Source organism: Girardinichthys multiradiatus, chromosome Y (genome assembly GCF_021462225.1).
Source record: "Girardinichthys multiradiatus isolate DD_20200921_A chromosome Y, DD_fGirMul_XY1, whole genome shotgun sequence".
NCBI lineage: Eukaryota > Metazoa > Chordata > Actinopteri > Cyprinodontiformes > Goodeidae > Girardinichthys > Girardinichthys multiradiatus.
The window spans coordinates 19795221-19816594 of NC_061818.1; the positions used below are offsets into that span (position 1 = coordinate 19795221).

Consider the following 21374-nt stretch of genomic DNA (forward strand, 5'->3'; position numbering starts at 1 on the left):
TGAGTCTGCAGGTTTAGTTTTGTGTTGGCTGTGTGTTCATGATCCAATCACACTCAGAATGTGAGTTTTGCTGTACGTTGACCCTGACCGAAAGGCAGAAAATTGCCCACCACACACACATCCTTTTATTCTCTGTCTGCATGGGATTTTTTAAGTATCGTAAAAGTTGACATACTGCTAGTTGTCAACACTCCATGTTGCTAACTGCAAACTTTCTTTCTTCTCTCATTAATCTTCTTTTAATTCCTTGCAGGCCCAAAGCGTTTATATTGTGACAGTAAATAACACCCCTATGTAATTTACAATAGCACGGTATGTTCTTAGAATCAAGTAGTCAAATAAGCTCTTGCAAAATCTGGAACTTTCCCCCTTGTTTGCGCTCCTTTTCTATACCTCTCTGACGGCTGAAGTTCAGCTCAGAGTAGCCAATCAGAGAGCCAAGCTGATGATCCTTCTTGTCAAGTTTATCTAAACACAGATAACACGCTAGAAATATCACCTGTTCCCTAACGGCTGTGGGCTGTTGCATTCCTTTCCATTTTTTCTTTTCTATTCTTGAGTGGACGTTGATAAAAGGTTGATAAATGGTTGATACAGCACCTTGCAAAAGTATTCAAACTCCCTCAAGTGTTTCACATTTTGCCATATTACAGCCATACATTTTTATGTATTTTACTGGGGATTTTTTGATAGACCAACACAAAGTAGTCCGTTTACAAGATTGAAGGAAATAAATAAAAGTTTTTTTTTTTTATTTGCCAACTTGAAAGTGAGACATACATTTGTATTTAAACCCCTTACTCTAACACCCTTAGATAAAATCCAGTGCAACAATTTCCCTCAGAACTAACCTAAAAATGGCTAATATTATTTACATGTGTCCTTTCCTAATAGGTAAGGAAAACAGTATGGTGGGTGTGCTTACCTCACTGCGCTCTACAGTAGGGGATAATGGGATTTTCCTGTTGCTGCTTAAACAACTTTATTCAATTAAGTCAACAAACGAACAAAACAAATAATGGCTATAGAAAATGGAGACATACATGTGTATTAAGCCCCATTTACTATGATGCCCCTAGAAAACACTGTGCGGCCAATTGCCTCAGAATCGTCCTAATTAGTGAGTAGACTCTACCTGTGTGTTTTTTAATCTTTGTATAAATTCAGCTGATCTGTGAATGCTTCAGAGGTTCATTTTTACCCTTAGTGGACAAGTAGCATCACGAAACAGAAAAACACACTAAAAAGGTCAGGAATAAAGTTTTGGAGAAGCTTTGGAGAATGTGGTCAGTTCATGAATTATATTCCAAGCTTTGAACATCTCACAGACCACAGTTCAATCAATTTTCTAAAAATAGAAGAGTAGGAGACAACTGCAAACGGACCAAGACATGGCTGTCCATATCAAATGTCAACCCAAATAAGGAGAGAATTAAGCAGAAAAACCACAATAAGACCCATGGCATTTCTGGAGGAGCTGCAGAGATCAACAATTCAAGTGGGAGAATCTTTCCAGAGGATAGTTATTAATGGAGACATACATTGCCAGCATCTTGATGCATCTCATCAGTTAACCTGCGTCATAATTGTCATACTGAAGTGTTCAGAGACAGGACAGGGCTTCGGCCTTGGCTAGTTTTACCAGAAGTGTTGACACCTCTAAATAAAACAGGTTCAAACAGATGCATCCAGTGTCGCTTCCAACATCAGGAAATAAAGGGGAATTTTTTTTCACTTATGTCTGATGCCTCCGATGTGCTTTAGCCTTTAGTTGTGTACTCTACAGTTATTAGTTTTATGGAAGAATAGCAAGAAGAAAGCCATAGTTGAAAAAAAGCCAGGAAAAGTTCTGCTTGCCACAAGCCTCGTAGGAGATGAAGCAAATATGAGGAAGTAGGTGCTCTGGTTAGATGAAACCAAAACTGAACTGGAAAAGTAAGATCAGTCTGAACACACCGTCTCCTCAGTAAAACATGGTAGTGGCAGTGTCATGCAGTGAGGATGCTTTTCTTCAGCAGGTACAAAGAAACTGAATAGAGATGATTGGGAGATATATGCCTCTAGCTGTGTAAAACCTGTAAAAACACACCCAAAGGTTGTAATTGCAGCTATATGTGTTTCTACTGTACAAAGTACTGACTCAGAGGTTTTAAATACAAATGCACAAAATTTGGAGATTTTCATTTTCAACTTTTCAGAAAACCATGTATCTAATTCCTTGCATTTGAAACACTGGAGTTTTTGGTAGCATTGCAGCAGATGTGAAAAAGAAATTAAATTTTCTTTAAATCACTTTGTTGTTCTCATATATGGGGCACTTCTCCACAACCAAGCACTTGAGGAAAAAGCATAGCATGGATTTGTGTTCAGGCTTTATAGGGAAGACAAAGAGGTCAGAGGTCACTCTGAAGTGTGGAGACCAACTGGGAAAAAGAATTCTTTCATGGGTAATATTTGGGCCAAGGAGCTAATGAGGGAAGGTGGAATGTGGTGTGGAGCTGTAAAAATGGTTCAGGAATTGAGAAGAGTGTGTGTTGCCTGTTAGCGGGTGAGTGATTAATGGTACGAAGGAAGTCACTGTGCAGTGTGTCACTGAAGATGATGTCAGCTGTCGAATACAGGAACAGAAATGCTATGTGGTCAAACATAGGCTTCCTCTGTAGCTGGGCAAAAATTGCAGTGAAACATATACAACAGGGTGCATTTTCTTACTTTTTCTTAGACTTAAATAGAACATTAATTCAGCTGCACTTTGTTTAGATTCCAAAGAATTGTTCTGTTACTGTTTGTTCTTCCTCCTATTTAATTCCTTCTTTTTGTTTCTATTCACATTCTTAAATGAAGTTGATTTGAGGAGCTCCTAGATGACCTATTAAGTTAATGTGATAATAATCTCTATAAAGCAACAAAACTACTACTAAGGGCTCTGAGAACGCGCTATTGTTACTGAGTACAGAATACAGTGTTCTTCAGATAGTTCCATACCTTATTAGTTATTCCTTGAGTATCCATTTCTTAGTTCATTCTCGTGTTCTTTCGTACATTTAGAATCATCTCTGTTCAGCTCCATTCAGGTTAAGTAGTCTCCCTTCTTCAGTTCCCTGCTTTCACTTTGCCTCAGCTGCTCCACATATCCCCTGATTCCCATACAATTGCATCCAATGGCATTCCCCACATGTCCCTCAGTATATATAGCACTTTACTCACATTGTTCTTCATTCTTCATTCCAATGTTTGTCATCCTCTCCATTGACCTGCCTCTGTTTCTTCCCATGTTCCATGGCCTGCTCTCCTTGTGCTGATTTTGTAATTTTTTTTGTTTCATTAATAAATCCTCACATTGTTCATCCAACGTTCCCATCTGCAATTGTGACCGACAGACAGTGGCGTTTTTGCATTAGGGGCCCGTGGGGCACGGCCCCACCAGTGGGGCTGTTTTGTACAAGAAGATATATGTTTTTTTAATAAATCAGATATAAGATATACATTTTTATATTTTCTTTTATAAATCAGACACAATAATGTGATTGAGCTTAAGGTAATAGTGTAGTAGTGTGTGAATTTGTCTCTGTGCTTATGCTGCTCGCCAGTTTTCGCTCTGTGGGGCACAGCAGAGTTGGCCCTGTACGTGCACTGTTATGAGCTGGACAAACTGTTGCGCGTGCGCGTGCTCAACGTGCACTTTAATTTTGTAAGTAGGGCCAGGCGGCCAGGGCCCCTAAAGTGTTCCCATTGGTTGATACAAAAGGGCGGGCATGCCCTTTGCGATAGCTGTTCTTTAGCTAATGATGGACTGATACGAAATATAAATACAGTAGGCTACTAATGATGAATCGTGTGGACTACTTAACGACCGTTCGATTTTGCACCTTGCCATTTGAGTAGAAATTGGAAATGAAACGTTTGGGACCACATCGACCAGATGACTTTACCATTTTTCAAGAAGGTAAAGATAAAATAAGATCCTTTAACCAGGAGTGGTTCAAAAGGAAAACGTGGCTAATGGCTAGCATTTTGAAAAAATCCCTGTTCTGCTTTCCGTGTCTTCTCTTTGGAGGGGAAACTGTCTGGACGACAACTGGATTTAAAGATTTAAAACATCTGTCAGAAAGGCTGGTAAAACACGAAAGTGGTGCATCACATGTGGATAATGCTATCAAGTTAGCTTTACTAGGGACAACGAATGTTGCATCGCTGCTTGACAGTGCATACCAGCGTGGTATTGAACAACATAACCGACAGACTGAAGAAAACAGGTATGTTCTCGGCCGAATTATAACCTGTATAAAACTTTGCGGAAAGTGTGAGATTGCCCTGCGTGGACATGACGAGTCTGCTGGTTCCTTAAATCCCGGCATTTTTAGATGCATATTTGAGACGATGTGCGAGGGTATGGAAGCAAATCGTTACCATATTTCAAATGAAAAAGCATTTTCAGAAATGCTTTTCATTTTAAGAATGTGGCTGCATTGTTTGACTCATAACTGAAATTAGTAATCAATAATCCTATTTGCATTTTAATTTTCTTCTTCAAGACTGCTCATTCTTTCACTTAATTAAAATGAAAAAGAAAAAGACATTTGAGATTTATTTTTTAAAATATGCCCCAGCAAATAGATACCAAAATTCAATTTGAAATGTAAAATTTGAAAATGAAAAAGCATTTCCAGAAATGCTTTTTTATTTTAAGAATGTGACTGCATTATTTGACCCATTAATAAAATTAGTAATCAATCATCCTATTTGCATTTGCATTTTCTTCTTCATGACTGCACATTTCATGCCATAATCAAAAAGAAAACAAAGCAGACATTGCTTTTTCGTTTTCGTGGTCTGCCCGCAAAGTACTGCCCAGAACTCGAAAACGAAAAAGCATTCCGAGCTGCGGGCACAGAAGAGTGACGTCAGCAGCCGCTGTTCCTCAGCTCCCTGCTGACCGAGCTACCCATCTTGTTCGGTGGGAGGCGCTGTGCACGTCTGCATTGCATTACATTGCAAACGTGCCAAGAAATTGATTGAATTGCAGCAGGGTCGAGCTCAATTTGTGGCAGTGGCAGGCAGAACTGGTAGTTCCGGTGGCAGGCTGTGGCAGAACTGCCACAGCTTGCCGCACGGTGGCACAGGATTCCGCGAGGATGCCAGAAGGTGCCAGACCGGCCGTAAAAGCTTGCCAATGGGGTTGCCGCTGTTTTTGTGGAAGCTGATGCTGATTATCGGCAAATGGGTTGTCATTATTGTTATAGCCTGTTACCTTTACATAATGATTTCGTTATTGATTATTATTTAATAAACAGCTTTAGACCCATAACATAAGGTGATTGTATTTACTTGACATGGAAAATAAATAGCACTATGTGTATGTGTGACGTGTTGAAAGGATGACGATTTATTGCACAAACAGCCGGTTTATTATAGAGCACGAGAGGCTATTCTGAATCGTCACTCACAGAAAAATATAAATAAATGCTTACAAACACGCTGGATGTCCCAGGCCATGAGGATGCCACCGGAACTACCAGTTCTGCCTGCCACTGCCACAAATTGAGCTCAACCCTGCTGCAATTCAATCAATTTCTCGGCACGTTTGCAATGTAATGCAATGCAGACGTGCACAGCGCCTCCCACCGAACAAGATGGGTTGCTCGGTCAGCAGGGAGCTGAGGAAGAGCGGCTGCTGACGTCACTCTTCTGCGCCCGCAGCTCGGAATGCTTTTTTGTTTTCGAGTTCTGGGCAGTACTTTGCAGGCAGACCACGAAAACAAAAAAGCAATGTCTGCTTTGTTTTCTTTTTGATTATGGCATAAAATGTGCAGTCATGAAGAAGAAAATGCAAATGCAAATAGGATGATTGATTACTAATTTTATTTATGGGTCAAACAATGCAGCCACATTTTCAAATTTTACATTTCAAATTGAATTTTGGTATCTATTTGCTGGGGTACATTTTGAAAAATAAATCTCAAATGTCTTTTTCATTTTAATTTAATGAAGGCATGAGCAGTCTTGAAGAAGAAAATGCAAATGCAAATAGGATGATTGATTACAAATTTTATTTATGGGTCAAATAATGCAGTCACATTCTTAAAATGAAAAAGCATTTCTGGAAATGCTTTTTCATTTTCAAATTTTACATTTCAAATTGAATTTTGGTATCTATTTGCTGGGGCATATTTTAAAAAATAAATCTCAAATGTCTTTTTTTTTCATTTTAATTAAGTGAAAGAATGAGCAGTCTTGAAGAAGAAAATTAAAATGCAAATAGGATTATTGATTACTAATTTCATTTATGAGTCAAACAATGCAGCCACATTCTTAAAATGAAAAAGCATTTCTGAAAATGCTTTTTCATTTGAAATATGGTAACAATTTGCTTCCATACGAGGGAGACTCCAGACTCAGGAGCCATTATGATGCTCAACCCTATTTTAAGGGCACCTCAGCAGTCATCCAAAATGAACTTTTAGATTGCATGTACAGTGTTTACAAGGATGAGGTTTTTCGGCAAGTGACAAATGCACCCTTTGTTGCCGTGGAGGCAGATGAGACAACCGATGTGTCTTGTAAATCACAAATGGTCATCGTTCTGCGCTATATGGTGAACGGCACAGTGACAGAAAGGTTTTGGGAATTTATTGAGGTGAAAGACAAAACGGCTGCTGGTTTATCAAATGCCATATTTTCATGTCTTGAGCTTCTGAACCTGACTGACCAGCTCATAGCGCAAACATTTGACGGGGCTGCAGTAATGAGTGGAGGTGTGCGTGGAGTTCAGACTCTTGTGAAGGAGCGATATCCAAACGCCCATTTTGTGCACTGTTACGCACATCAGTTAAACTTAACACTTCAACAAATCTGCTCAGCAAGGATTTCTGAATTAAAAGTGTTTTTTGCTGATCTGTCAGCTTTCGCCACCTTTTTCTCTTGTTCACCCAAGAGAACAGGTGGTCTTGCCGAAACATCAGATAGGCGCATCCCCAGACCTCCAGAAAGCAGAACTGTTAATGCTGTGTGGGAATGCCGTGAAGAGATTAAGAAGTGTTTGGACCACATTCGCACAACAGAGGGATGGGACAGGGTGACCATCAGTGAGGCCTATGGTCTGTCTATGCACCTGCAGGAACCAAAGTTTCTTCTCTTCTTGCAGTTCTTTTCCGAGCTCATGCCAGAAGTGGACATATTTTACAGTGTACTGCAAAAACGGGACATTGATGCAGCTGGCATCAACCACGCGATAAAAACCTTCAACAGAAATGTAGGACGTCTTAGGGAATGAACTGATGTGATTGTGCAAGAAAGTAATCCAGAAGGAAGTAAGAGGAGGAAAATCAACACGGCTACAGTCATGAAAGAGGCCTGCGACACTGTGATGAGTCAAGTGGAGGAGAGGTTCTCTAGGAGTGACCATTTGATGGCAGCAAAACACATTGATTGCACACTTTTCTCCAAGTTTGTGCAGTCATTTCCAGAAGCTGAACTGGAATGTGCCATTAAACTATGGCAAATAACAAATAAGGCAAAGCTGAAAACTGAGTTGATGTCCCTATACCAGCACAGTGAACTCAGCAAAGACAACACCGCGCTTTTTTTATTGAAGTCCATTAATGAAAACAACCTCCAAGGGACCTTATCTGAAACCGTGACACTTCTCCAAATCATCATCACAACACTAATGACAAGCACTGAATCTGATAGAAACGTCTCCACTCTAAAAAGGATAAAAACATTTACACGGAATACAATGGGACAGCAAAGACTGAATGCCCTGGCAATGCTGTCCATTGAAAATGAACTTATTCATGGACTGTTTGACTTTAACAGTAAGGTCATAGAGAAGTTTGCACTCATGAAGGACCGCTGGGCTTCCTTCCTCTTCAAGAAGTGAACCTCACTGGTGAGTCTAATATATTGTTATGCTTAATTATCAACTGTTCACTGCTGCAGGGTTAAAGCAATTTTTCAGAATATATGATGTTTTTTCTATCAGGGTCCTAATGTATCTTTAAAATACACATTACTTTGTTGCTGCTGGGTTTATTGTTTAATTCAATTAATCAAATCTTCCAAATGATGCAGGTGATGCGTTCAGTTTCTGACAACACAATGGACAGCAGCATTGTTTGTTGTGTGTGCTGTCAGTGTTCATACGACCATTTCATATGGTTCTGATTGAACAATCTGCTTGTAGTTGTTAGTTAGTAAAAAAGGTGGATTCTTAAACACTTTGGTACTGTTGATAGAATAAATTATGTCATCACATCTTCATTATTGTGTGATTACGCACTTTTTGCACAGCAAGTTGTATTTGTATTGAGGGTAAGGTTCAGTGTTATATGTTCATGTTTGGATTATATTATCAGATTTTCTGGTTTGAATAGCCTGGGCCCCACCAGAATTTCCATACCAAAATCTCCACTGCCGACAGATATAAGCAGGGGTGAAAGTAAGCCGGTACGGTCCAGTACTGCGTACCACTAAAAGATTCCGCGCCGGTATGCAGTACCGGGAAGAGGGAAGAATGGCTGTCTGCTATGAAGCCGTCATCCAGAACCTGTTACGGCTGCAAAAATTCACGAGCACACAAAGAAGATCAGATTCGCTACCAATAGGCAGTCTAAAACACGACTTAATCTGTTCATAAATATAGTTATTTTCCCCTCATTCTAGATTGTTTCTGAACTGTTCTGCTATGCTGGAGCCTCAATGCTCTTGATTTGCTTCTCTCCCCTCAGAGCTCGAGGCTGTTGTGAAAGGCCAGCCTTTAAAACGAGCACCACTACGTTTAATGTCTGTCTGCTTGCTGCTAAATACCCCAGTTAAAAGCAAAGGGAGAGAAACTAGTTGTGTTTCATGTTATTTTGCTGAATTACAACAACACATTACAGCTCAAAAACACTGTTTATGACCAGAGATTTCACATACGCTACACGAGAACGCATGTGCGTTGCCTCCAAAACAGTACGGTTGCCAAGGAGATTGGTGCATTCAATTAAATGGACTGGGGGATTTTACACAGATGGTGCACAGACATAAAAAAACCGCAGCTTGCATTAGGACAGGACAAACAATGAATCACTCACCATCTACAGACTTTTAAATAAAAACCGCGAAAACCACTGAGATGTCAAATTTTTAATTTATATATATATATATATATACATGCCCCCAGTTCCTCCCCAGCCCCCCCTCTAGCTCCGCCCCTAAGTACCGGCAATAATTTAAAACTACTTTCACCCCTGGATATAAGGAACATAATGAACAAAGCCTTACACTTAAAGATCATAACAAGGGATTTTTCATTTTAGAACGCTTAATATTATTTTTATATATAGTACATATAAAAAGTGTTGCCATGTAGTACACCAGCTAACTACCTTTTATTCCACACCTGCTTCACACTGAAAGGGGCAGGGTAATACAGCTAGACTTCTGTAAATAAGAATCTTAATGGACACACTGAAGAAGTATTTTTTCCAACAGAAAATCCAGTTGTTTAACCCTGAGCAGCCCTTAATGACTTGAAATAAAAATCTTCATATCCATAAAGTGTATCTGTTTCAGAATTCAGTTATATTCTGTTAAATTATTTACAGCTGTTAGAGAGTATATTTGTAAAAACGAGTAGAAAACCAATAAGATTTATACCACTTAAATTACAGAACTAGGAATAAATATGACAATATCTTTTCCTAACATATTTGGACATTTGGATATTTAATGTTAATTTTAACTACACTGGAAATTGTAACTGCAATAGATAAGCATAAATTATCTAGACTATGACATTGTAACATCACAATGACCTAAAACATACCAATGATTTTATTCTGCCTAGACTGAATCAAAGCCCACATCTTTATCTTTATCCTCACTTTTTATATATATATTTTATTTGATAAGTAAAACAAGGTTAATTTTTGGTGTTTAAATGCAATTAAATCACTTTTTTATCCAGAGATAAATAAAAATAAGACCAGACATCGATATTTTAACATTTCTTGAAAGTACAAACTGAATATATTTTTTTTTTCACCACCTAACTGCACATAGTTTTTTTTTTACATTTCTGGACGGTTTGTGACATTTTCCACAATCAAAATAATTGTTTTTCATACCAACCATAATGATTTCCGTGTAATCTCAATATGAACATGTCAGCCTCTCTACTTGAAGGAGATACTCCCATTTTCTGTCTTCGTTTGTGTGCTCCGCTCCCTGGATCGACGAATGGGCGGTACGGATGAGGAGTTGTTTATGTCAGCAGAAATAGCAAGAAGCCTCGGGGGGCTGCAAGGGGCACCTCTATCAGACAGATCAAGGCCAGATGGGGGGAGTTCAAAGTGGGGGCTAAACACACAACATAGTTTGGAGTAGTGTGAGATAATGAACTGGTGTTGAGTGCAAGAAAGAAACAAATGAGAGGGTCAGCAATCAAAACGATGGGAGTTCGGACTGACAGAAAACCACACCAAGAGGGGGGTTGGTAAGGTGGATATTTTTAGCAAGTTGCGTGGAAGAGGGCGGTATCTTGTCAAGGGGTTTTTCCAGAGGAGTATATTTAGGGCTGGGATGTGTAAAAAAGACAGAGGGAGAGCAGGAGGGATGTGCACTGTACACAAATGCCTGTCTGATGTAAGAGTCTGCAATAGGACCACACACATTCCAGTTTATTCTCTGACTTAGTCGCTTTTTGACTCACTTCATCATAAACAAAGTTCAAAATCCACCATCCTGACATACTTTAAGGAACTGAAGAAGGAACTGAAGAAGGGTAAAGGCCCAAAAACAGTTCAACAGCTTTCTTTTCAGCTCATCAGCTTAACACCCAGCATTCCAGACACCACAGATCAGACGACAGTTTTTCAAACTGCAGCGTTACCACTGTGTTGCAAAGCTGAAAAAGAGAACGAGGGACAGCTGAAAAAGCAATGCTAATAATATTGAGAAAGGCACAGCGGTGTGGTCTCCGTTTAGCTTGCTAAGGATAATAGCATGTAAGCAGGCCAGGGGGAAGAGACGAGAGACAAGCAAGTGGGGAGCGAGTGCATAGCCGCAGTGACGCCATTGTGGTTCCACAGCACTTCCTGTCTACTACCACACTGTTTGTGTGTCCTGTCACCACGGCAACTGCCTACACATAATACCAGAGTGTTAAGGGAGGAGGAGTAGTGAGAGGGAGAGAGAGAGACAGAGAGAGGAAAAATAAGGAAAGACAACTCAAAGTCAAGTGGATTAATTTGAAGCCTCTGAACTGGCTCGATTTAAGTTGGGCAATACTGAGCTGGTCTTTTCTTGAATATAATGACCAAGTTCTTGATTGGTTTCCTGAAAAACAATCCAGCATGGATGAGGTAAAGAAATGGTATGACCTAAAATGTCCCAGGATTGTCTCAGGGGTGGAGGGGGTTAAAGAAAAAAAGAAAGAAATGGGTGGAAAAAACCTAAGGTTTTAAATGCAGGGTGGAGAAGAAGATGATGAAAGGGATGAAGAAATGACAGGTGGATTAAGAGAGCCATATAGCTAACAGATTTCTGTGTCTGCCATCTGCAGCTACCATACAAAATGCCTGGAAATCCCCCAACCTAGAAATATACGCACAAACCCGACGCGCAAAAAAATACAAGAAAATCTCTTTATGTACAAGCCAAAGTTGGACGTTTTCCAGAACCCAAAATATGAAAGAACAAGAATCCTTTTCCAAAAAGCAACTCCTTGAAGCATGAACATGAAATCAAGATCTCTACAAAACAATATGACTTTTAAAAATACTAAATACCTTTAAAAGCATGCACAAAGTTTAGCTGAAGCTGCTGAAAGTGTTGTTGGTTTTATAGATATTTGCTCAAAATGTTTAACTTTTTGATGGTTCACTGTTACTTTGTTAATAGTTAGGCAGTTACAAAGATGTGTAAAAATTTTCAGCTGGGACCACTGAATGTCAGTGCAATGAATTTAATGAAAATGTATTTAAACACTTATGGTATGTGATAGAAAAGACATACAAAGTGACCCAGTCGGATTCTCTTGTGGTAGCCATGCTAATGAAAATGCAAATATCTATTTAAAAAACATATGCCACCCTAAACCTAATGGTAAAAAAAACAATATTGAAGGGAGGAGCATGTGCAGACCTGCGGCAACTACAGAGTGAGACTGAGAAAAAGTGGTTTAAAAGGTAATTTAAGAAGAGAGGTGACAATCTGTAAGAAACAATGAGATTTAATGCTAAAAAGTAGTGCTGCAGATGTGACAATTAGATTATTGATGGAGAAGTTTTTTTGCACTTTTGTGAATCAAGACAAATAGACGTGGTACAGTATGAGTCAGTCTAGTGTGGCAGAAAAGTACACAAGGGTGGCGTACAACATGTACAGAGAAAGTGAGACAGCGGTGAGGTGTGTGGTAGGAGTGACAGTTTGCTTAAGGGGGGGTTGGGATTATATCAGAGTTTCAAGCGCTTAGTAAGATAGTTGTAAATTAGAGCACTGGGCCACTACAATGTTAACATTTTGTAGTGGCCCAGCCAGAGACTAGACGTGAACCTCATAAAGAATCTGGGAAGGGAGATAAAGATTAGGGTGATGGAAAGGAGGCCTTCCAACCTCAAAAACTTGAATATCATCACCGAAGATTTTCAAAATAACAGTGGAAACATCCAAACAGCTTGTCAAACAAGGGTTTGACAGCTTTTTACAGATTTTTCCAATGACCATTGGGAAGGTCATAATCAGTTTTGAATTGCTATTTCTGAATAAATATGTAAATAAAACAGATTTTTTTTCAAAACTGAAATTTCCATATTTATCTACTTGCAGAACAAGATGGTGATGTTCATCAGAACAGGTCCGTTTTCTTTGTGTCTGGTTCTATAAAGACGGCTGGTACCTTTCGAATCACTTGACACATCCAGCAGCACATTCTCTCCACGAAAAGAATTACTATCTCTGTCTTTGTTGCATGATTGAAACTGAATCACCATAACAACCAGATCAAAACTGATATATTTCATCTTTAAGATCAGTGGCTTTGATTAGAATTATTTAGTGTGTGACTCACTGTTAAAAATGGTGAGACCGTTAAATATCCCCAAATGAACAGCCCACATAGTGACACATGTGTTGTAATTCCCCTTTGTACAAGACACTATGATATATGCACACACACAAATACAGGTTTTTAAATCTATAAATATTGAATGCGCACAGAAGACCTCTAACGAAGCACTTGTATCCTTTTTCAGTTTAGTTTCAACTTCCAGGAAACTTACAAAGTCAATGTCATAAAATACAACACACTGAGCTGATGATATTGTTCAGAATCATAAATATCAGAGTTCGGGCGTAAGAAAAGGGAGGCAAAGTGTGCTCATTCAACAGTATTTTTAAAATGTCTTCTCTTTGCCTGCAGGAAAGAACATATGCACTAGACTTTGGTCTGAAAAAGAAGTTGAAAAAGCAATGGGTAGAAAAGTTGAAAGATGTGGCATTGATTACGGTTTCATACCCGCTTTTTTTGGCTCATATTTCAGCCAGACTGAAAGAACTGGTATTGGTCTGAAATGAAAGCAGTCTTGACAATTCTTGTGATGAGCAGCATCTCTGTTTCAGATTTGTTTCAGCTCAGTCATTACAGTATTGGACTTGCGTGTGGTGGTACAAATTATCATGTCTGAGGAAGAAGAGAGTGTATGCACAGCACGCAACATGATTTTGATCTCTGGAGTTTTTTTGTTTTTGTTTGTTTGTTTTATGGCAGTCAAGTTATTTTTATGTTCGTTCGTTCGTCGTCTTCCGCTTATCCAGGACCGGGTCGCGGGGGCAGCAGACTCAGCAGAGACGCCCAGACGTCCCTCTCTCCAGAGACCTCCTCCAGTTCCTCCAAGGGGAGCCCAAGGCGTTCCCAGGCCAGCCGAGAGACATAGTCTCTCCAGCGTGTCCTGGGCCGTCCCCTGGGCCTCCTCCCGGTGGGATGTGCCTGGAACACCTCCCGAGGAAGGCGTCCAGGAGACATCCGGTATAGATGCCCGAGCCACCTCAACTGGCTCCTCTCGATGTGGAGGAGCAGCGGCTCTACTCTGAGCCCCTCCCGGATGGCCGAGCTCCTCACCCTATCTCTAAGGGAGTGCCCGGCCACCCTACGGAGGAAGCTCATTTCAGCCGCTTGTATCCGTGATCTCGTTCTTTCGGTCATGACCCAAAGTTTATGGCCGTAGGTGAGGGTAGGAACGTAGACCGACCAGTAAATTGAGAGCTTTGCTATTCGGCTCAGCTCTCTCTTCACCACAATGGACCGGCACAGCGCCCCCATTACTGTGGCAGCCGCACCGATCCGTCTGTCGATCTCCCGCTCCATTCTTCCCTCACTCGTGAACAAGACCCCAAGATACTTAAACTCCTCCACTTGAGGCAGGAACTCCCCCTCCAACCTGAAGAGGACAAGCCACCCTTTTCCGGTCGAGTACCATGGCCTCGGACTTGGAGGAGCTGATCCTCATCCCAGCCGCTTCACACTCGGCTGCGAACCGCCACAGCGCATGCTGTAGGTCTTGGCTAGATGGGGCCAGCAGGACCACGTCATCCGCAAAAAGAAGAGACGAAATCCACTGGTCCCCAAACCAGACCCCCTCCGGCCCTTGGCTGCATCTAGAAATCCTGTCCATAAAAGTTATGAACAGGACCGGCGACAAAGGGCAGCCCTGCCGGAGTCCAACATGCACTGGGAACAGGTCCGACTTAGTGCCGGCAATGCGGACCAAACTCCTGCTCCGCTCGTACAGGGACCGGATGGCCCCTAATAAAGGGCCCCCGATTCCATACTCCTGGAGCACCCCCCACAGGGCATCACGAGGGACACAGTCGAATGCCTTCTCCAGGTCCACAAAACACATGTGAACCGGTTGGGCAAACTCCCATAAACCCTCGAGCACCCTGTAGAGGGTATAGAGCAGGTCCAGTGTTCCACGGCTGGGACAAAAACCACACTGTTCCTCCTGAAGCCGAGGTTCGACTATCGGTCGGACTCTCCTCTCCAATAACCTGGCGTAGGCCTTACCAGGGAGGCTGAGGAGTGTGATCCCCCTGTAGTTGGAACACACCCTCCGGTCCCCCTTCTTATAAAGGGGGACCACCACCCCAGACTGCCAGTCCAGAGGCACTGTCCCCGACCGCCACGCAATGTTGAAGACACGTGTCAACCATGACAGCCCTACAACATCCAGAGACTTGAGGTACTCAGGGCGGATCTCATCCACCCCCGAAGCCTTGCCACCGCGGAGCTTTTTAACCACCTCGGTGACTTCAGCCTGGGTGATGAAAGAGTCCAACCCCGAGTCCCCAGCCTCTGTTTCCACCAGGGAATGCGTGATGGCAGGATTGAGGAGATCCTCAAAGTACTCCTTCCACCGCCCGATAATGTCCTCAGTCGAGGTCAGCAGTCTCCTGCCCCCACTATAAACAGTGTTGGCAAAGCACTGCTTCCCCCTCCTGAGGCGCCAGACGGTTTGCCAGAATCGCTTCGAGGCCAACCGGTAGTCCTTCTCCATGGCCTCACCGAACTCTTCCCAGGCCCGAGTTTTTGCCGCAGCACGCTTGGCCTCACGGTACCCGTCAGCCGCCTCAGGAGTCCCACAAGCCAACCACAGCCGATAGGACTCCTTCTTCAGCTTAACAGCATCCCTTACTGCCGGTGTCCACCACTGGGTTCTCGGATTGCCGCCACGACAGGCACCGCAGACCTTACGGCCGCAGCTATGGGCAGCAGCATCGACAATAGATGCGGAGAACATGGTCCACTCGGACTCTATGTCTCCAACATCCCCCGGGATCTGGTCGAAGCTCTCCCGGAGGTGAGAGTTGAATACATCCCTGGCCGAGGGCTCCGCCAGGCGTTCCCAGCAGACCCTCACTATGCGCTTGGGCCTGCCAAGTCTGTCTGGCTTTCTCCTCCTCCAGCGGATCCAACTCACCACCAGGTGATGATTAGTGGACAGCTCAGCCCCTCTCTTCACCCGAGTGTCCAAAACATGCGGCCGAAGGTCTGATGATACGACAACAAAGTTGATCATCGACCTCCTGCCTAGGATGTCCTGGTGCCAAGTGCACTGATGGACACCCTTATGTTTGAACATGGTGTTCGTTATGGACAATCCATGACTAGCACAGAAGTCCGATAACAAAACACCACTCGGATTCAGATCGGGGAGGCCATTCCTCCCGATCACGCCTCTCCAGGTGTCACTGTCGTTCCCCACGTGGGCGTTGAAGTCCCCCAGCAGAATAATGGAGTCCCCGGGAGGGGCACTATCCAGCACCTCCGACAGGGACGCCAAGAAGGCCGGGTACTCTGCACTACCACTCGGCCCGTAGGCTGAAATGATAGTCAGAGACCTCTCCCCAACCCGAAGGCGCAGGGATACGACCCTCTCATCCACTGGGGTAAACCCCAACACGAGACGGCTGAGCTGGGGGGCAACAAGCAAACCCACACCAGCCCACCGCCTCTCCCCGTGGGCCACTCCAGAGTAGAAGAGAGTCCAACCCCTCTCAAGGAGATGGGTTCCAGAGCCCGCGCTGTGCGTGGAGGCGAGCCCGACTATTTCTAGTTGATATCTCTCGACCTCCCACACAAGCTCAGGCTCCTTCCCCCCCAGCGAGGTGACATTCCACGTCCCTAGAGCCAGCCTAAGCATCCGGGGATCGGGCCGCTGAGGTCTCCACCTTCGTCCGCCACCCAATCCTCTTTGCACCGGTCCCTCACGGTTCCCCCTGCAGGTGGTGGGCCCACTGGGGGTTATTTTTATGTGTATTACAATATTTATTTGTGCATTACTTTGTTTAACTGAGTCATACGGAGACAGTTTATTTAACATAAACAAAAAGCCCATATACGTAGCCTAAACTTTAAAACAGAGTAGAAAACCAAGTGAGGAAAGAAATTTGCAGTATATCAAACATAACTTCACACATACCTCATGTGCTATTCATTGCTGACTAACAATCAAAAAGTCAAAGCGATCACTAAACGTTGACTGCTATGCAAAGTTGTAAATCTCCCCAGTGAAGACAACATAGAAACACAAGTGCACAAACAAAACATTATCCCACCAGAACATGAGCGACGGATCGCGGTCATGTGTTTTACTGGCATGGCTGTTTCACTGAGCTTTGAGTGTATGCGTTGCTTGGAAACGAGCATGTGTGTGGAATGTGTGACGTCCGCGCTCTTGCTCAGGGGCGTGGCCGTCTGCACAGGACTTTGCATCTCGCTCACATATGGCCCAAGGCTTTTGGGAGAAGAAGGGGAAGTTGTAAAATGTATAATAGCCCCTCTCAGAAGCTTGCGTTACTGTACCCCTGTAGAGAAAGCTGCTGGGAAGGGTGTCTGGCAGTAAATGGAAGGGAGGGTGTTAACTGTTATTGACAGGTGTCGATCAGACCTTGCACACACACAGAAACAGCCCAACCTTAGCCAGAAACTATATTTAATAAATGTTGGTAAACTGGTACAGTTTTTAGCTGTAATCTAAATCTCAAGGTCAAACTGAAATTAAACAGCCCTGTCTTGCCATTGCCCCGACACACCAGAAACAGAATCACCTTTACAAGTTTCTGTACACAAACAAGGAATTGGACTTGGGTTCCCCTCTGCTCTCAGTGAAGAAATTTAAAATATCGATATATAAAAAGTTAAATAAAAGAAACAATTTTTGTAAATATGCATAAATATACAGTGTTTTAACAAAAAAGAAAGTCATGGTTGAATTGTACACTGACTGTGAAGTGTTCATCAGAGAAACAGCATGGGAGAAGAAACTGTCTCTGTGGTGGCTCGTTTTTGTAAATAGCCCTCTTTAGTGCTATTTGGAAAAAAGTCTAAACAGTTTGTGTCCAGAATGTGTGAGGAATGCAGAGATATTAGCTGTCCAGGATGGACAAGGAAAGGTCAGCCCAGATGATCCTCTCGGCTGACCTAATTGTTTGTAGCAGTTTGAATCAGTTCTGTTTTGTAAATGAACCAAGCTACGCCGTGATGTACGAACATAGGACAGAGTGAATAGAAGATGACCAGCTGCTCCTATGCAATCCTGTACTTCTTGAGTTACCACATTGAGTACAGTCTCTGATGGGCCTACTTCAGTGAACCAGAACCGATCCACAGCAGACACTGTTGTTGACAATGGTGAGGGGAGGTAGTGTGAAAGGGGTTCCACGGAAGTCCCCCTTAACTTCCACAGTCTTGAGTAATCACAAAATGAATACTATATACTGCTCTGACAAATGTAAATTACCAAATCTACATTTCTACAATTTTCCTATTAACTGCAATCAAATTATTATCCTAAACATCTATTTGACCTTAGAGCATTTGGTTTTAAGGTTTGCTTTTACAGTGTTACAATGTTACAAACTTCAGAGTATTTTAATGGTACTTTATTTCACTGAATAATTACAAAGCAGTGCATGTTTGTGAAGTGGAAAATAATACGTAGGTTTTAAATGTTTTAAACAAATAAGAAAAGTGCAGCATTTATTTGTATTCAGCACACTATACTCTAAAACCCCTGAATAAAATCCAGAGCTCAGGTGAGAGTATCTATCAATAGGACAGCTATTACTTGTGTTCTCCACAAATGTGGCATTTATGGAAGAGTAACAAGAGGAAAAGCCCTTTTGAAAGAAAGTCAGTTTACCACAAACCAAACTTTGTAAACAGGAAACATTTGAAGCTGCTCTAGTCAGGTGAGACCAGAATTGAAAATTGTGGAATATATATACGCTATGTGTTATGGAAAACTAACACTGCACATTACGCTAAATATACCATCACCACAGTGGTGGCAGATTTATCCTGTGGGGATGCTTCTCTTCACCAGGCACAGAGAAGCTGAGCAGAATTATCCTAGAAAAAAAACTTTTAGAGGCTGCAAATGTTCACCTTCCTTCCCATTGGACTATGCACAGCCAGAGCTACAATGAAATTATTTATACCAAAGCTCCTCTGTATTAAAGCCCAAAAATTAACTAATTGACAAACTTATAACACTTGAAAATTGCTATTCACAACTATGCCTCCATTCCGACTGAGTTTCAGCTAAATGTGAAAGAGTTTAACGGTGTCAATATTTTTGCATGTCACTGCAATTAATATCCTTTTCTGTTTGCTTCGGGCTAGAGCTGAACAATAAATCAAATCACGATCGTCTTTGCCATTTTAATATGATCAGCATCACATTTACAAAGGATGGATGCAATATGTGCATAATAATATTATTATATATTTTAAATGCCATACATTCAAACTCTGCATGCCAGTTGGTCAGACTGGTGCTCATAACTGATATAGATATTAATGCTTGAGATTCTATTGGGGAGATTGTGATAATGGAATAAATATAGAGGAAATTGTAGATTTATCGCACTCCATATTGTAATTTCAATGTTCAACAATAGTATTGTAAATGCAGGTTTTCCTAACCTTGTGTGTCTACACCTCTGGACTCATTTGTTTCATTTTAAACGTATTTAAACTTGTTCAATAATGACTTAAAGAGATTATTTTTAATCAGGATTATACAATAAAAATCTTTCAAAGCAACAACTTTCTCCAACTTTCATCCTACACAGCAAACAAGGCAGTGGACCCATTCGTATTTTTGTCCCGTGCACATTTATCTATGTGCTCTTCCCGTCCGCTACTGACTCAAGCAGCCTCAGCCCATTTATTAGCAGCAGTGTGTCAATTAATTCCCAGCCCCCTTTCCTGTGTTCCAGCGGCAGCCTCGGCCATACACAGCACAACTGGAGAGGAGAGGCAGAGGCGGGAAGGGAAGGGGAGGGGAAGGTGCCTCCTCTCTGACATCATCAGTGAAGAGAGGTAGGAATTCCCTTTATGTGAACCCACCCACTCGCTTACTCTGTACACCCTGTCTGGCTCCCAGACACTCTCGCATTCACACACGCTCCTGTCTGCACAGCCAGAGGAGGAACATGTTGAGGAGAAGACAAAAAGACTGACAGGCACAAGACTTGTGAAGTTCAACTTTACAGGGTGACAGAGAGAGGAAGACAAATGAACTTGGGGCAGAGAGCAGGACTAAAAGCGGTTATTTCAGGTGGGTGCAGCATCGTGTATCCCTTTTCTTTCAGGAGTTATCGCCATTTTTTACTGTTTTACGACTTTGTAACTTTGGAAAAACTATAATTTTCTTAGTTTTGTTTTTAGTTTGTTTTTTACTGTTGAACCACTGGTCTTTGACAGGGACACACTTTACAGAAGCTCCTGCAGCCTGTTGATGGAGACAGAGTGTGTGTAAAGCCTTCCTGCTGTTTGAAGGTACTGTGATATTAGCCCTGGAATATTGTCCTGTTGTGTGGTGTGCCTCTGTGGAGCAGCTCAATTACAAAGGTCAGATGTATATATGTCCTTTGAATGGGATAGCTGACTTTCTGAATGTCTGCCAGTGTTTGCATTTGATTTAGAGTTCAACATTCATTCGAGAGATTGACTGCTTAATTGTTTAGCCTCTACCTGTTTTTCTGCCTTCCCTTTCCGTCTGTCTTTATTTGCCTGTGTGTGTTGTGTGCTTGTTTTTATGTCAAGCCAATCTGCGCTCCCCCGGCTGGGTATTTTGCTGGCAGCACAGAGTGCGAACAGAGGTCATAAAAAGTTCTCAAAAAGCAGCAGACGGGGCGTCTTGGCAGTGCTAAAGCAGGGCCGGAGCTGCCTCAAACATTCCTCTCATTGTTCAGAGGCCCTGTAAGTGTGCGAGCTCCAAAACCTCCATGAAAGGAAGAGAATCCAACCACTACTGTAGCTGACCAGGTTTCAGCTGCACTTCATGGCAGCCTGTCTCTGTTTTCCAGTCCACCGTCCTGTCTGGTTCCCCTCTTGGGGGTGGTGGTATAGACTAAATCGGGTTGTGGACGATATGAAAAGAGCTGAAAGAAGTTCACATGAGGCTGACGCAGCAAGGGCAGATGAGATAAGGGTAAGTATAAAGCACATTTAGTAAGATCTGTAATTCGGTTTTCTACGTGCCTGATTGTGGCTTAAGATAACAGGGAAAAGAAGGGAGAGAGATTTGAGGAGTTCTAAGTTAAAAGTGTGATCAATGGCTGAATGTTTGGATGGAGGGTAGAGGCAATAACAGGAGAGAAGGTGAAGAGCCTGTCAAACTTTGGTAAAGTTGTTGGGTGGGTGAGTGGGTGTGCCTGGAGGCAATCTGTTCGACTGGGCACTGGCTCAGGAAACAGTGGCGTAGTGGAATAAAAGTGTATGTGTATGGCTTCTGCGGCCATTCGTGCATGTGCGGCTCAGTGGCAGCAGGGCAGCTGTGCACTAAGTACAGGGCTGGTGGTGGTGAGGGTGTTTGGCTACA

General features: G+C 42.4%; 1 long non-coding RNA gene across 2 annotated transcripts; it reads left to right on the plus strand.

Annotated features, from left to right (window-relative positions):
* The first annotated feature begins 19943 nt into the window (after positions 1 to 19943).
* LOC124863677 lies at positions 19944 to 21129 on the plus strand. 2 transcript variants are annotated; one of them, XR_007037186.1, is made up of 4 exons: positions 19944 to 20108; positions 20255 to 20329; positions 20597 to 20752; positions 20860 to 21129. It is a non-coding gene; the product is annotated as an uncharacterized LOC124863677 (long non-coding RNA). The 2 variants fall into 2 exon arrangements; XR_007037185.1 differs by having other exon boundaries at positions 20255 to 20752.
* Positions 21130 to 21374: the final 245 nt, after the last annotated feature.